This window comes from Meleagris gallopavo, chromosome 14 (assembly GCF_000146605.3).
Source record: "Meleagris gallopavo isolate NT-WF06-2002-E0010 breed Aviagen turkey brand Nicholas breeding stock chromosome 14, Turkey_5.1, whole genome shotgun sequence".
NCBI lineage: Eukaryota > Metazoa > Chordata > Aves > Galliformes > Phasianidae > Meleagris > Meleagris gallopavo.
This window is the reverse complement of record NC_015024.2, coordinates 5,972,117-5,986,753: the sequence shown is the minus strand read 5'-3', so window position 1 is coordinate 5,986,753 and position 14,637 is coordinate 5,972,117.

Sequence of the window (14,637 nt, the reverse complement as noted above, 5' to 3'; positions counted from 1 at the left end):
TCTTCAGCAATGAAGCGCGTTACAGCTGCTGTTACCTGAGCCACGTTGCAGGCAAGTTGCCTGGTGTAATAGCATCATTGTAACTGCATCACCATCACTGTGACAGGGAGCTGTGTTGCTCTGAGAACTGTTCCCTTTAAACTGCAAGTGAGAAAATGAAAATGGCTAAGGGTTCTACCAAACTGCAGACATGAGTTTATTGTAGCCAGTGCTATGGATATATGTTGTATGGCTATTTTTGCACTGGTCACAGGACAATTGGGTTTTGCTTGCAGTAATGTTCCTTTTTTTTAAGAAGAAGTGAAAGGGTCATAGAAGGATCCACAGACCTGTAGTATTGCAGTAGCAGTGTGATGATGGCAGAAATTTTGGTTGTGTGGTAATTTCGGACTGCTGTGATCTAGAAAGATTTGTTTGATTGATTTCCTTTTTTCTGTCTGAGATATGTAATATTTATGCAACAGTACTGGCTTGTTTCTGCTGAGAAACAAAAACCACTTGTTAATAAAAGACAGTTTTCTAAAGTGGTTTTGACCTGTACTTATTCAGAAAGTGGCATATTAATGAAAACAAACAGAGAATAAGTTGCAGTGCTTCTTTGCACAAAACAGTTTATGCTGGTTTGGTTGTGTGGTTGTGATGTGAGAATATTTTGGCACTATACTTTGTATGGGTTGCATCTTACAGCTTTTCATGGGGCAGTGGTAAATAGCACAGGTGCCATTAAGTGTGGGTTGGAAGATGTATTCACAGCTGTGTGGGGGTTCTGTGTGAGTAGGTTTGTTGTGTGGAGTGAGGCAGAAAGGTCCTGAGCTCTTTGAAGAGTCAGCTGCTGTACCAACAGTGTTTCAAGGTACAAAATACTGATTCCTGTTGTTCTTTAATTTAGTCATGTAGTAAATGCTTCAAATAAAAACAAGAGTGAAGTATTAGAATCATAGAATCATTAAGGCTGAAAATGACCTCTGAGATCATCTAGTGCAACCATTCACCTATCAGTGATATTCCCCACCAAACCAGGTATTGCAGTTCCCGTTCTTGAACAGGGACTCTCTTTCTGCTCTGTTCATAGAGTGCCCCATCTCTTTGTCCTGGCTGCACAGGTGAGCTGGTTGTGCACAGGGAAAGAGCTGGGATATCATTGAGTTTTGGTGGCTGTATAATAAAGCAAATGTGCATTTTTTCCCATGGTGTGCCCACTGAGGGCACAGTGCCACCGAACTGCTATTGTTGCTGTGGCATCGTAGTTTGCAGTAACCCAAGAACCACACTGCGTATTGCTGTGGCAGCATGCAGTGACAGAGCTATGCCCTGTTTGACCAAAGAGCTGATGTGTGGATGTTGCATTTGCTTGGCAGCACAGTTACTGGAAATATTAGTGTGCAAGTACCACTGTAGGACTGGACTGGCACAGGACATGCCACGGGTATTGGTATCGGTCTCTCAAGCTGTTCTTGATGCTGCTGTGAGAAGGAGCAGGTCAGGCTCTTAAACTGAATTCTCAATCCACAGTTCTCTAAGAGCTGCTTCCACTACTTGTTACAGAGCCTTGTCTTGTTGCTGTGCTTGAATTCCCTTTCCAAGCAGAACTTTCCCCGTGATTCCCAACCTGTAGGTGAAAATGAATGCACAGGCAGTACTTTTTGTTGTTGCACTTGATACTCAGGATTGATTAAAGAGTTTCAAGTAAAAAGCTTCAACACTTGATTATATGCAACTGGTAAATAATGACTTGCTTGACCAATCCAGCACTGAAAGCTGTGCAAATGTTCTGAAGATGTGTGCAGTTACACAGGGGATTTGTGGCTATCTGGATGTTGCCCTCCCAGTCTGGTAGCAAACTGCAAGCCTGAGCAGGGAAAGGACAATTTTGTGTGTGAGTCTGCTTTTTCTTATACAGCCACTAAAACAACAGAGAGCTGAAATCCAGAGTGAGCCCCAGGAGCAGCACTCGGCTTGCAGCTACTCAGTTCTTAGATAAAGCTTCTAATGATTGCAGCGGGAATTCTACTGAGGCAACAACTTCAGTACTCTCCCTGTTTGCTTTTTTAGATTTCAGCCATCAAGAAACTTGGCACGAGAAGTTACTCTGCTGAAGAACTGAAGTTATTATCCAGATCCCACACACTAGAGTTTGTTGTTTTGTCAGTGCTCAGTGTACTTCAGTGTCCAGCCTTATTTGACATGTTTTTCTGCATTGAGCCCAAAGAGGGAAGGAATTGCTTAATGTTAGGTGGGTCAGATGGATCAGACTGGTGGAGGGCCAACGTGGGTTATAGGGGACAAGGGAGCCTTTGACAAATGAGCATTTTGCTCAAAATAGAGGAGGGAAGATCTTGTGATAGGCAAAATTCTTGTGGGAGCATCACAGGTTTGACGGCATTGTGCCTTCAAGGTGAACATCAGGCTCTTCTGTGCAGTAACCTGATAGCAGCCACTAAAGCTACATATTTGGTTAGAGGCTGGAAAGCTATTGCTTCCTTTTGGACAAAGAAAAATGGGTTAACTCTCATTTGAACTGGCTGTGATTGCATGAAATGACCCATCCTTGAAATAGGCATGGTCTTTTTTTTTTTCTTCCCTGTATAGAAGAGAAACACTTCGGATTCCAGGGCACAGTGCTCTACTTCAAGCATTTGTACTCTCTCAGAAGCTTTTCTCACGTGACTTCCTGTGCTCCTTTCTGCTCTGTCATTCCTGCAAGCTGAGCTGTTTTCCCTTGAGCTCAACTTGTGTACCAAATGTAGCTCTACGTCTTGCATTGCAAAGCTCTGTGGCTTCTGTTGCTTGCAGGTCACAAGAGTGGAGTCTGTGCTGAAAGGAGAGGATAGCTTTAAGACCCTACAAATCAGTGTACTACTTGCTGTTCCCAGCCTTCCATCTAGTTGGCAGCTGAGATTGAGCTCTGCTGTACTGTTGTTGAAGTAGAAGGTAGAAGACTGTCTTTCCTTAACAGTCCCTCAAATGTAGCATAGATCCAAAAGGTGTTAATGTCATTTTTATGAAAGTGATTTTTGCATATTGATGAAAAAGAAACCCATAAATTCAAATGTTTATAAACAAGAAGGCTGAGCCCGTTTGGAAAGAAATCTGTGCTGACGCATGAGACACAACTGGTTCTTGCAGAAACAAACAGAAATACCTCAGTGCTTTCAGAAATTCCAGACAGAGAGAACATTCCCATTATCTGGGGTGTGTTTGGGCAAGCTCTCTTACCCAAACAAAATGAAGTATGTTGCAGGCATGTATAATGATCAAGTTTCATACCGTTTTAATCCCAGGTCTCACAGTGCTTTGTGTCCTCTTCTCTAGAGTCCTGACCAGAAAGACAAACTTAAGCGGGGAAGGGACTGTGCACTGCATCTGGGTGTTGGTGAGGTAGAAGGTGTGCAGCCCATCCGTGTGCTTGTCAGCCCTTTGAGAAATCCAGCCCTGGCTTTCAGTTCGTTGCAAGCATTGTGCTGAAAAGGGATTACAGACAGAAAGATGTATGCTGGTGCACTTGAAGCGCTATCTGCTGAGCAGTGTACCTGACTGAAAGCTTTCTGGCAACACGCTTGCTTTAGATGATATCAAAGCACCTTTTCTCCTGGCAGTTCTGAAGAGATGGGGAGAGATGATGTGACTGGAGTAGGCCAACTGCACAAGCTTCAGCAAGGTCTTTAGACAAGAGATTATTCTTAAATCTGTAGTCGTAGCCAAGCAATCCGTGAGCTCCGTGGAGACCCTGGTACCAACAAAATGGAATATCCACAAGGCACTATGCTGACTCCTGATCTCTTCCACTCCACATAATTGGCTTTGCCTCTTAATTTTTCTTCAGGGTGCCAGAAATGGTCTGTTTGAGTATATATTTTGAATATTATATTGCCTTCGTGTTTTGTAACAGAGTAACGCTGTCTCTGTCTGCTGAGTCAGCACAGTGTCTTGGCTGGTATCTATTTTGCAGTCATTAGCTAGCACCTGGCACATCAGTTGAGGATGAAATGGAAAACTGTATGTGAAGAACAGAAAGTAACTGGAAGAAGGGAAGGGGAGGGAAAGAAAGCAACAGACTAAAAAAGTGTACATACAAACTCTTCTTTCACACCTGCAGGCTATCAGCTTACACCTTAAAGCACAGAGCTTTGTTACCCGCATCAAAATCTTCTGTTGCATAGCTCAGATACAATGCAGTGCTTTTGAACACTTGTGTAATGGTGCTGTCTGCCAACCAGCGTAACCTCCCCCAGCTACCAGGTCATAATGAGCACTTCTAGGCTCCCTGCAATTTCCTTATGTCAAAGTAGCCCGTAAAGAATGGAAGTTTTATTGCTGCATGTGGCCAGATTCTTTTGTGGACGAATGCCACTTCTTTCAGTTGAGTTGCACAAAGAATAAATTGCAAAACAAGAGGATGATTTTGTGAGGCGGGTTATTTTTATGTTGTTTAATGTACTTCTTGCCCTTTTGTTTTTAATTCACTCTAGCTTTGCAGTTTTCTCCTTCAGTTTTTGCTTTCTTTCTGCTTTTTACCACTGCCTCTTTCTCTGTTGTTTCCCTCTTGGCTTATTTCCCATATGCTTTTGGAAAATCCGGTAAGGAGAAGGGGCCGAACAAGACTCAGAACAGCTGTAATCACACAGGGCTGAGCAGCTTCTCCGCCAAACAGACTGCCTTTGGCAGGGCCCTGTTTTCAGCAATGAATCCTTGGCACACTAACAGGTGCCTCCACAAATGTCCTGTGCTGAGAGCAAATACTGTACGTGGCATATGGTTGAGGGTTTGACTAGAAGGCAAGATGAGAGGGCAGCAGTCAAGCAAAGAAACTCAAGGACAAACTTCATAACTACTGCATGGATTTGGGAAGGAAACTGGAATTATAAATCTGAATTCTAGTATCAGCTATTTTTGGATGTGTCCCTGATTTCCATTAGCATGGTCCTACGTGACAGCCTGATGAGCAGAATCAGGCTCTGGTTATCAAGATGTCATAAGCAGAGGATGAGTTTTAGATATAGATGGTAATATGTTGCTGTTTGAGAAAATGCATGAGCCGTTCTCTCCATGTTGACTCTGGTAAATGTGACCTTTTCAAGGTGTTGCCTTTATGTCATTCAGATGACAGACATTGCAGCTGGAATTACGTGATTAAACATCGGGGTCAAATAATTAAGCCTTTAAATATTTTAAATTATACAAGAGTGAAATGAAATAGAATTTTGATTTGATATAAAAATAACAAGGAGGAAAAGAGTTTCATCTGGCACTTTTTACCGCCACCCCATTTAGAAACCTTTTCAGCCTAATTTTTTTATTGTCCATATATTTGTGTGAGCATTGTCTTTCCAACAGTAGGAGTTGGAAGAACTGTATCTACCTCTTAACTGATTTTTTGTATTACCTGCAGCAAATCATGTTAAGTACCCACATCTTGATCCTCTGCATGGAAGAAAGGACTAATGCCAGCTCTGTACCTGACTGAAGATAACGGTGTTTAAGCGATGGGCCGCACTGGGCTATGTGATAGCAGTTATTCCCTGAGCACTGTACGATGTAGCCTTTTGCCTGCTCTGGGACCTAATGTCCCAGCTAGGATCAAGCAGGGCATCCTATGCTTATAGTGCAGGGCTGGAGAGGGCTGTGTGACCAGTGCTGTATGCATGAAGTGACAGAGTGCACTGAGTCCCTCTGAGCAACTTTTGTATTTGAAGACTAGAACTCGACTAGTCTGCACCTGCAGCCAGCCTGACCTACAGTGGCAGAATGGCAGCTCTGGGTGTTCTTGAGTGATCTACGTGGGATAACACAAAGCACACTCGGAACGAAGCTGGCCCTTGGCTTGGGCTTATAACAAGCCCAGTGCATGTACTTCTACCTTAGCTGCTTCCTTCTCAAAGGTGCTTGTGTCTATCTCCAGTGAGTCTCTGCTCCTAGTGAAACAGAATAAACTGCAACTGCTATAACCTGGGAAACAATCAGAGATGCGACATTACATTTTGCTTCCCAGAATCACAACTATTTTCCTTCCTTCCTTTTTTTTTTTAATTGGCTATTTGTGGCAAAACCTAAGCAGTAAACTCAATGTTCTCCCTTAAGTAGTAATATAATAGCTAGCAAAAACCATCAGACTCCAGAGCACATGAAAAAATATCAAGTGGGAAGAGCCACTGTGTGGTGTATTGTCTTGGGCTGCGCGTTGCCTTAGTGGAAAGAGATTGTTGAAAAATATCATTTGTTTTAAACTAAACAGTAGGTCTCCTTCAAATTATATCTTAATAAAAAAGAGAACATCTTGGATGGTCTTTGATTTAGATGCACTGCATTTTAAATGTGTTCTAATTATAGTGCTCATCACTTAACATTAATTTAATGAACATCCTCATTTATAGGGACAAGGTTGGCAAATAGAAATTAATGCCATTAAAATCCACAAGTCTCCCACAGGAAAAGAAAAAATCAAAAGATCTATGAACAAAATGTAACCTTATTATTTATAACAAGGCAAAGCATAAAATCACCATCCGTAAGTTTTTGTAATTGGCTCTGGGGCTCTCAGCATACGCAGTTTGCCAGCAGCAGCAGTGCAGCCAGCAGCCTGCCATGCGAGATGCTGCTCCCAGCCCAGCAGTCGCTGACAGGTGTCCACTCGCAGCAGTCGCTCACATGGTGGGCACTAATTGGGAGGCAAATGCAAAATGGAGGCTGTGTGTCCAAGGTGCTGCTGGTAGGTCAGGACAGAGAAAAACATGCTTCTCTAGTGGATAAAAGCTTTTAACTCTGAGGTCTGGCACCTTGTCAGAGCTTGGCAGCTATCTTTTAAAACTACCTCTTGTTTCCTTTGCCTGTGTAAGATGACTGATCTGTTGTTACTCTGAATTATGGTAGGTGCATTTTGATTCGTATATATAGTTTCACTCGTATTTAGTAGGACCTCTTCTTAGAACTCCTTGGGAGCCTGTCAGAGCCTGAGTAGATGATTTTACACTCAGTGGGATTTTTGTTGGCCAGCAGTAGAGTTCTTGCTGTTCCTCCTTGCAGCCTGCTGCTCAGCTTGTTCTGAGGAGACTTCAGGTTGAGGTTCCAGTCTTGCAGATGGACCCCGGCACTGTTTCGGTTTCAGTTGTCTGGATCAAGACCAGGACTTTTCCAATCACCCTCCGGAAAAGATTGCAGTGGCTATCAAGACCCAAAAATAACAATTGAGGGAAGAACTTTTGATGGATACGGCAAAAGTGGTTGTAATACATATCTCTGCTTTTATCATTTAATTGCATGCTGATATCAGAATCGCTTAGTTTGAAGAAACACAAGCTGTCAGATTTTCTCCCAAGGCATTGATTTTGACATAGGTGGGGGCTGGGTGCTCCACTTACTCCTTAAGGGCCCTTTCTGTCCTGGATGGTTTTAGCAAAGTTGCAGGAATTCAGGTGGTGGCAGTAACAATTACTCCCAAGCCAAAGATACATAAGGACAGATGATATTAATAAAGTGAGAGCATAGTCTTGTATGGAGCCCTGTGACCCTGACATGTCATTCCGTTATGGGAGGCTGAGACTGTGATGTGCATTGCAGCCAACTTGTCACACTGGCCCTAATGGGCTGTGAGCAGACACCATGGTGGCTGTGCTTTCCATTTAGTATGGCTTGACTGAATTATGGAGGCTCATTTTTCTCCATAAATATGATGATGATGATCTGCAATATTTAGCCCCTTCTTCGAGACATAGTAAGGAGAATTTTTATCGTTATTCTCCAAATCCTGCTCTACAATTATTTAAGGGGTGGAGGAGAGCAATTGAGCTTTAAATAAAGATGTAGGCTTTGCTTCTTGGAGAGTTATGCCTTGCACAAGTGCTACTCAGTGGAAAAATGCTGTAATATAAGGCGCAGATGGTGTGAAATTTTCATACATAACCGCATTTCAACTTGTTTGAAATCAGCAATGAGTACCTGCTGAAATACTGCTTGACTTTGGGACAGGTTTATCAATAACGAATACATCTGGTGCTCAGATTTCACTTGTCTTTCACTATCACTGTGTTGGTTGTGCCAGTGCCTACCACAGCCCTCAGCTTTCTGGCTGGCCTGCTGCTCCTACACTGGAAGCTGTATAATCAGCCATACATGGGGTCAGCGTGAATTCCTTCATTTTCTGCAGTTACGGTATCTGTAGAAATTTAAGGTGTTAACTCAATTTTTTTTTTTTTAATCTCTTTCTGAAATGAGGAAATATAGGTCTTAATTCACCAAAAGCCTAAGCTATGGGCAACTTCCTTCCAGTACTTGAAGGGAGCTTATAGGCTTATAGGCAGGACTTTTTACATGGTCTGATGGTGACCTGATGGAAAAAGAGGGAATGGCTTTAAATTAAAAGAGAGGAGATCTAAGTTAGATGTTAAGAGGAAATTCTTTACTCAGAGGGAGGAGAGGCACTGGCAGAGAGAGAACTCTGGCCTAGAGAGGTTGTGGGTGCCCCACCAACTGGATGTTCTCAAGGCCAGGTTGAATGGGGCCCTGGGCAGCCTGAGCTGGTGAGTGGCAATTCTGCTCATAGCAGGGGGGATAGAACTAGATGATCGTCAAGGTCCCTTCCAACGTAAGCCATTCTGTGATTTTCCCCACATTGCCATCTCCTCCCAGGTTTTGTAAGGAAATGCACAGATGCCGAGGCAGTTCCAACAGCATGAAGGTTCAGAGCCTTTCCCTCCTGCTCTTGGGCAGCTCTCAGCAGTTGCACATCTACAGCACCAGTTTCTTCTCCCAGTAGTGTGGTGAGCATGGGCTTTTTGTGGTGTCATCTCATACAGAATTTATTTTCGATTAGAAACTTGGTAAATTACATGATCATCATGGTTTTCTTTTAATGTTTAGGGCTAAACTGATTTTAAACAGGTCCAACTGACAGAACTGGGCTAGCACAGCACAGCTGTCTCTTTATTCTGGATTTGCTGTCAGTGGGAAGATGGGAGCCTGCACTGGCATCATGCTGCAGCAGATGTGGCTGTGTATGCCACAGAGGGTTACACAAGGGCCATTGGAGCAGGGTTGTGTGCTGTGATGTCACTGACGCCATTTTGTCGGCATTCTGGGCCCCTTTGGCCTCCCCTCTCCAGGGCTGTGTGGCAGCGGTTGCCTCATGGCTCTCTCTCACACAGGGCCTATTGCATTGCTTCCCTCTGCGGCGTTTTTAACTGTGCTGGGGTATTTTTGGTTTGTTTGCTTTCCTGTGTCTTGGTTTACAGACTGGCTACTGATAGAGATGGTGGAAAATTTCCCATTTCCAGTGGCAGACCTCCTTAGGGCTTAGGTGGTATTTAAAATCCTCTGGCAGACAAAATGGCAGAAGTCTTCGTATTTGTTTGGGTTTCTTCGCGCCTGAAAGGCCCTGCCTCCTCTGTTCACATAGGCGCGTAGGAGATGAGCAATTGTATTATTAGTATTTACAATCTCGTTGACTAAAAATGAAAGGTTCATCAATTACTTGTGTATCTTTTGCCTCTAAGTCTTGTCAGCAGTTCAACTGAGTAAATATTGGAATATTGGAGTATGTGTTGGAGCTGTCCCTAGATGAGTCACAGCAAACAGTTTAATGCCTGTCATCTAAATACATAAACTTAGCCTTCTACATTGCATTCAATTCTGCAGGTTCCGAGCATCTCCCAGATCAAGTCAGCAGTAACTCTCTAGTGGACTTCATAGGGTATATTTAGGGTAGAAACTGTGCTGTAGGAAAAACGTTGTTTGTGTCTTTCTTTGTAGGTCTACGTAAGTATAAAGGTAACCATGTCTCAGCTGGTGGAGAGAGAAGTGATTTACTGTCTGCGTTCTGAAGGAGCAGGTTCCCTTCCCTTAAATTTGACAAATTTTGCTATTGACTTTAGCGGATTCAAGTTTATAGCATTTTATCCTGGAAACTTAAAGTCAATTCTAAAAAGGAAAAAATGAAATGATGCAACTCAGTCAGGAACTAAACTGAATGGGAAGGTTGTTCTGAATATTTATATGGCAAGAAGGACTGTAAGGTAAAACTTCCTCTGAAACCCAGCAAAAAGACATTTGATGTAGAATCCAGTCATGAGAAGACTTGGGCTAGATCTGTCTATATTTCAAAAGCAGCCTTCCAATTTCTAGCATGCTTTTAAATTGTTTCAGTTCAGGTGTTTTCCTTGTTTTATTTCATTATTCATGTTTCGGTGTCTCTTATTAATAAGACATAAGTGGACCCAAATTCAGCTCTCACATGTATAGGAGAGGATGGATTCTAACAGCAGAAATTGACTTAGATGATTAGTTTTTGTGTGTGTGTGTGAATTCACATTTTGCTAGGGATGTTAACTTATCTCCTTCCTGGTGATTGCAAATATATTGTTTCTATGGTACCATGACACAGATGTCAGCCTCCAGAAAATGGAGCACAATAGGAAATGCACATCTCAGAGTCCTAATACGAATTACTATTTACATTACTGAATGAGGGAACACTCAGGTACAAGAAAGATATTTCATGGTTTATTTATCATAATATTTTGTCTTCTACGTGGACTTCATGTCTCCTTGGTCCTGTATTCATTTTTTTAAAATTTACATGTTTTGCTTAAAGCAAAAGAGAGATTACATCTCTGCTTGGCTCATGACCTACTTATTGTTGCATTTATAGAAAAAAAAGCAGGATTGTATCTCTCTGCTTCTTAGCTTCTCCTCCAGTACGAAACTAAGAAACTGCACAGGTATTCAGTGGCAGGGAATAACATCCCAGCAAAAGCTGGGACCCTGGTCCTTACTACCATTCCTAGTTTCGAAGAGGGTTGCATTGGGAAAGTAACCTGAACTCAAAGTTAGGACTTTAGGGTTGACATAAGCTGTGAGGCAAAAATTATCTACTGGTGAACTTTTTTTTTCTTTTTTTTTTTCAGGTAATGTTTTTCAGAGAAAAAGCAACAATTAGTGGGCTGCTGGCATGTTGAAATGAGCATGGAGACACTTGTTACAAGACACTGGGCTTTGTATTTAAAGATGGCCTTTCCTGCTGCTCATGATAAAGATTGGAGGGGCATCCATAGTCTTTGCATTGCTGGTTAGATTTATCTCACATGAGCATCAACCTTTAAAATACTATTGCTTTTTTTTTTCTTTCTTGATGGAAAAACTGGGTTTTTGGGGAACTATGAGGAGAGAAACAGGTTTAGCCTCTGGACATCTAGAAACCTACCAGTGTCTCAAAGAGTACAGTTTTGTTGTTTTTTTTTTCTGATCCTGGAGCCTCAGGAATGACTTCAGTTCATCTGGTCTGCAGTCAGAATTGGATTAAAAGTATTTTTCAAATCTGTACTGGTGTACCTTCAGGGGAGGCTGTGGAAGAGTAACCCAGGACAGCTTGGTGTGTCCTAATGCGCCCTTGGAAAAATAAGAGACAAAGTGTTTGCTTGGAAAGTCCTTCTCTCAGGCCATAGTTCGCAGCTGAGGATTTATAGATCAAAAGAACTTTAAACTCATTGAAATGCCTGAAGAACAGAAAGGAGGTAGCTTTCAAATTACCAAAGGAGAAAGCTTCTTGGAGACTCATGCTCTTACTAGCATAGGGTAGAAATAGTTAGGAGAAACGCAGGTGTGCAGTCAGTGTTGAGGGAGGTTTATTTCAAATAGATACCACTTGCTTATGAGAGATTATTTGGTCAGTGCTTACAGTTTGTCATTGCTCCTGGAGGGAACAGAATTGCAGGTCTGAGCTTGCAAGAGGCTAGTTGAGCTAATTATGGCTTGCAGGGTGCTGCTGCCAAGCACCAGCCCTGAGCGTGGTGCCAAGTGCTGCTGCTTGAGGCCACTTGTGTTAGCTCGGGTAGTGGAAACAGCATGGCTGCAAAAGTGCCAGGTGCACTTTTACTGAAGAGATAAGCAGGCTGTGGTTTCCCCCTTCTTTTCTGGGCAGGATGTGCATGCTTACTTTGGGTGCAGCTGGCCGTTCCACCTGTCGGGATCTGGAGCATTATGGCAGTTGGGCCCTGGTGTAACCAGTCCTACTCAGGAGATTACATTCCCGGGCAGAGCGTTTGCTGATGGAGCTGTGTTGTTCTAGCTTTTTAACAAGCTGCATTGTGTCCTGTGAGCATGCCCTGAAAGCATTATTTTATTCCAGCCCCTACAGAGAAACAAGAGTTGAAACTCTTGTCTTGATATCTGGCATTCACAGAGGAGGTCAGGAAGGCCTCCAGGTAACTTCAGCTGGTAACTTCATCATGAAGATACAAGTTGTAGTGTGTGTGTGTGTGTATGGGTCGTAATTGCACAGGTACAATTCTTAGGTGTAGGCTAATGTTTTAGATCTGTGTTGTGTAAAGGCTTTTGTGTACAAGTTAAGAATGGCTTTTCTGGGGATAGTCTCTAACATCAATCTAGAATCAGCTTTTTTCACGAGTTGCTTTGGCAATGAACACATCACGGAAAGATTTGTGGTTCCTAAGCACAATGGAGGTTTAAATGCAGAACCACTCTGCAAATTGGATTCTTATGCAAGTTGATGTTCGTAAAATACTCTCTCGGATCTTCCTGAAGGCCTTCATGATTGCTGGGTGAGAACAGTGGTGTTGGCTGGCTCCTGCAGTGAGAAGGAATTTGGCATGCAAAGGGGAAATAGCAAGGCCAGAAAGGAGGTGGGGACTGCATGTTGACCTGTGTTCAAATCCCAAACAGCTGCTGCTGTAAAGCCTTGGATGCACCAGAAAAAAACATTCTGAAATAAAACTAGTACAGTTACGTTCTGAACTTCAAATCTGGATCATTTGTTAGGGGAGAATATGGTATTAGCACGTCAAATGCAAATGTGACAGATCACTGATAATTGCTAAGTATTTGTTTAGACTGATACATTTTATTCTACAACTATGGTGTCTTCATGTTGGTACCACTGTGAATATCCAGACTGAGTAGCTGCTAGGTTTAAAAATCAGGCACTGTAAACTCCATTTACAGCTGTGTTTGTGCTTTAACAAGTGCGCCAGTGTTACTGGAACCACTGATAGCTCTTTTAATATAAAGTAGCTTTTGAGTTGCCCCTGCTTTCTTAGAGGACTGGTTGGCCAAAAACTAGACTGTTTGTATCTTTTGTAGTTTCTCCAGTTGTCAGAAAGAAAGAAACTTCTAATTCAGCATAAGGCAGGAACTGTGTTGAAATCATTGTCCGTCTTTAACAGATTTTTGATCTAAGAAAAACAAATCTGATGTTGGTAGGTGTTTGCTCTGGTCTTGACATCAGGAAAATATACAGGACTCCGCGTGATGGTAAAGGTTGGGAAGTCACTTTTAAGTAATTATGTTAGCTAAGCATGATATTAAGAGATAAAAAATGTTTTCGTAACAGTGTATTGTGATTCCAGACTTCTTTCTATACATTAAATATGTAAAGATCATGACTGTGTTACTCTGACTGGGAGAGTTACATTTTTGTTCAGAAAAGAAAATTAAATTAGTTGTTTGATATATTATTGAGAACTTCTGTTACTTGATGTGAAATCAGATCACACAGGCTGGTTCTGTGGCACCAAGGTATTCCCTTTGCTGGCTTAATTCTCAGCTGAGCAATTAAGGCAACCTCTCAGCCCTTTGTGCCCCAGGAGCAGCTCAGAAATACGAGAACAGGACCCAGAACTTGGCTCATAGTTTGAATCCAAATGCACAATCAAAGAAAAGAAAAAATGAAGCCAAACCTGTGCTGCTTTATAAGGCACCTGGCTCTTGACCCACACGCGGTAGATGAGGTGAGTAGTTGTTGTTTGTGGAGTGGTGCCCGTGTCCTGGGAACAACAACATGGGCTGTCGGGCTGATTGAGCCCTGCAGTGATGGGATGATGTCAGAAAACACGTCATCTGGGGACCTTGTTACGGCCAGAACACATCGCTGCTATTTCACTCCATTCATAACCGCACATTTTAGAGGAAGGTGAGCTGCTTGTGAAAAAGAGAACTGAGCTCTTAAAAGGGTTTTATAAAAAGCTAGAGAGACTGGAGTTGTCTCTCTTGGGTGAAATGGAGATGTTTGAGGGATTGTTTTGTGCTGCAGTCAGGCATTTGCTGGGAAGCGTTCATGAGGCAAAGCTGTAGAAACTATTTATAGAACGTGAAATGGAGAAAGTGCCCCAGGTTGGGAACTACCAGGCTTCCTTCCATGGCTGGCACGACCCTCTGCCAAGAACCAGCCATGGGCTTCACGTAGCATGTTGGGAGGGCAGCCCAAGGCTTCTCTTGTTCTGTGGTGGTCTTTGCTGGGGTGTTTGCAGCTGGCTTTGGGATAAGAGGGGTTCCCCTGGCCTTCCTTGCTCCTCACAAAGCTAGGAGCGGCTGTTCACAGGTCTGAGATACCAGGAATGGGGCGAGAGAGGGAGAGCTGTTGGTTTTCATGCAGTCTGTTGGCTGTGTTGCAGAACTCCCTTTCTCTCCTTATAGCTGAGGCCAGTAGTTTAGTAAGAATTGAGCATGTTGTGTGCTTTGTTCACTAATAATTTTATGTAGTCATAACATACAGATCAGAGGCTTCTGGGTGTGAATACCACACCCTGAAATCAGCTGTAGGCTTCCAAGTGGCTTCTGAAATGCTTTTTAGAGTGACACTCCATATCTCAGATTCACTCAGCTGTTTGATTCAAGACCTAAACCCTTTTTTTT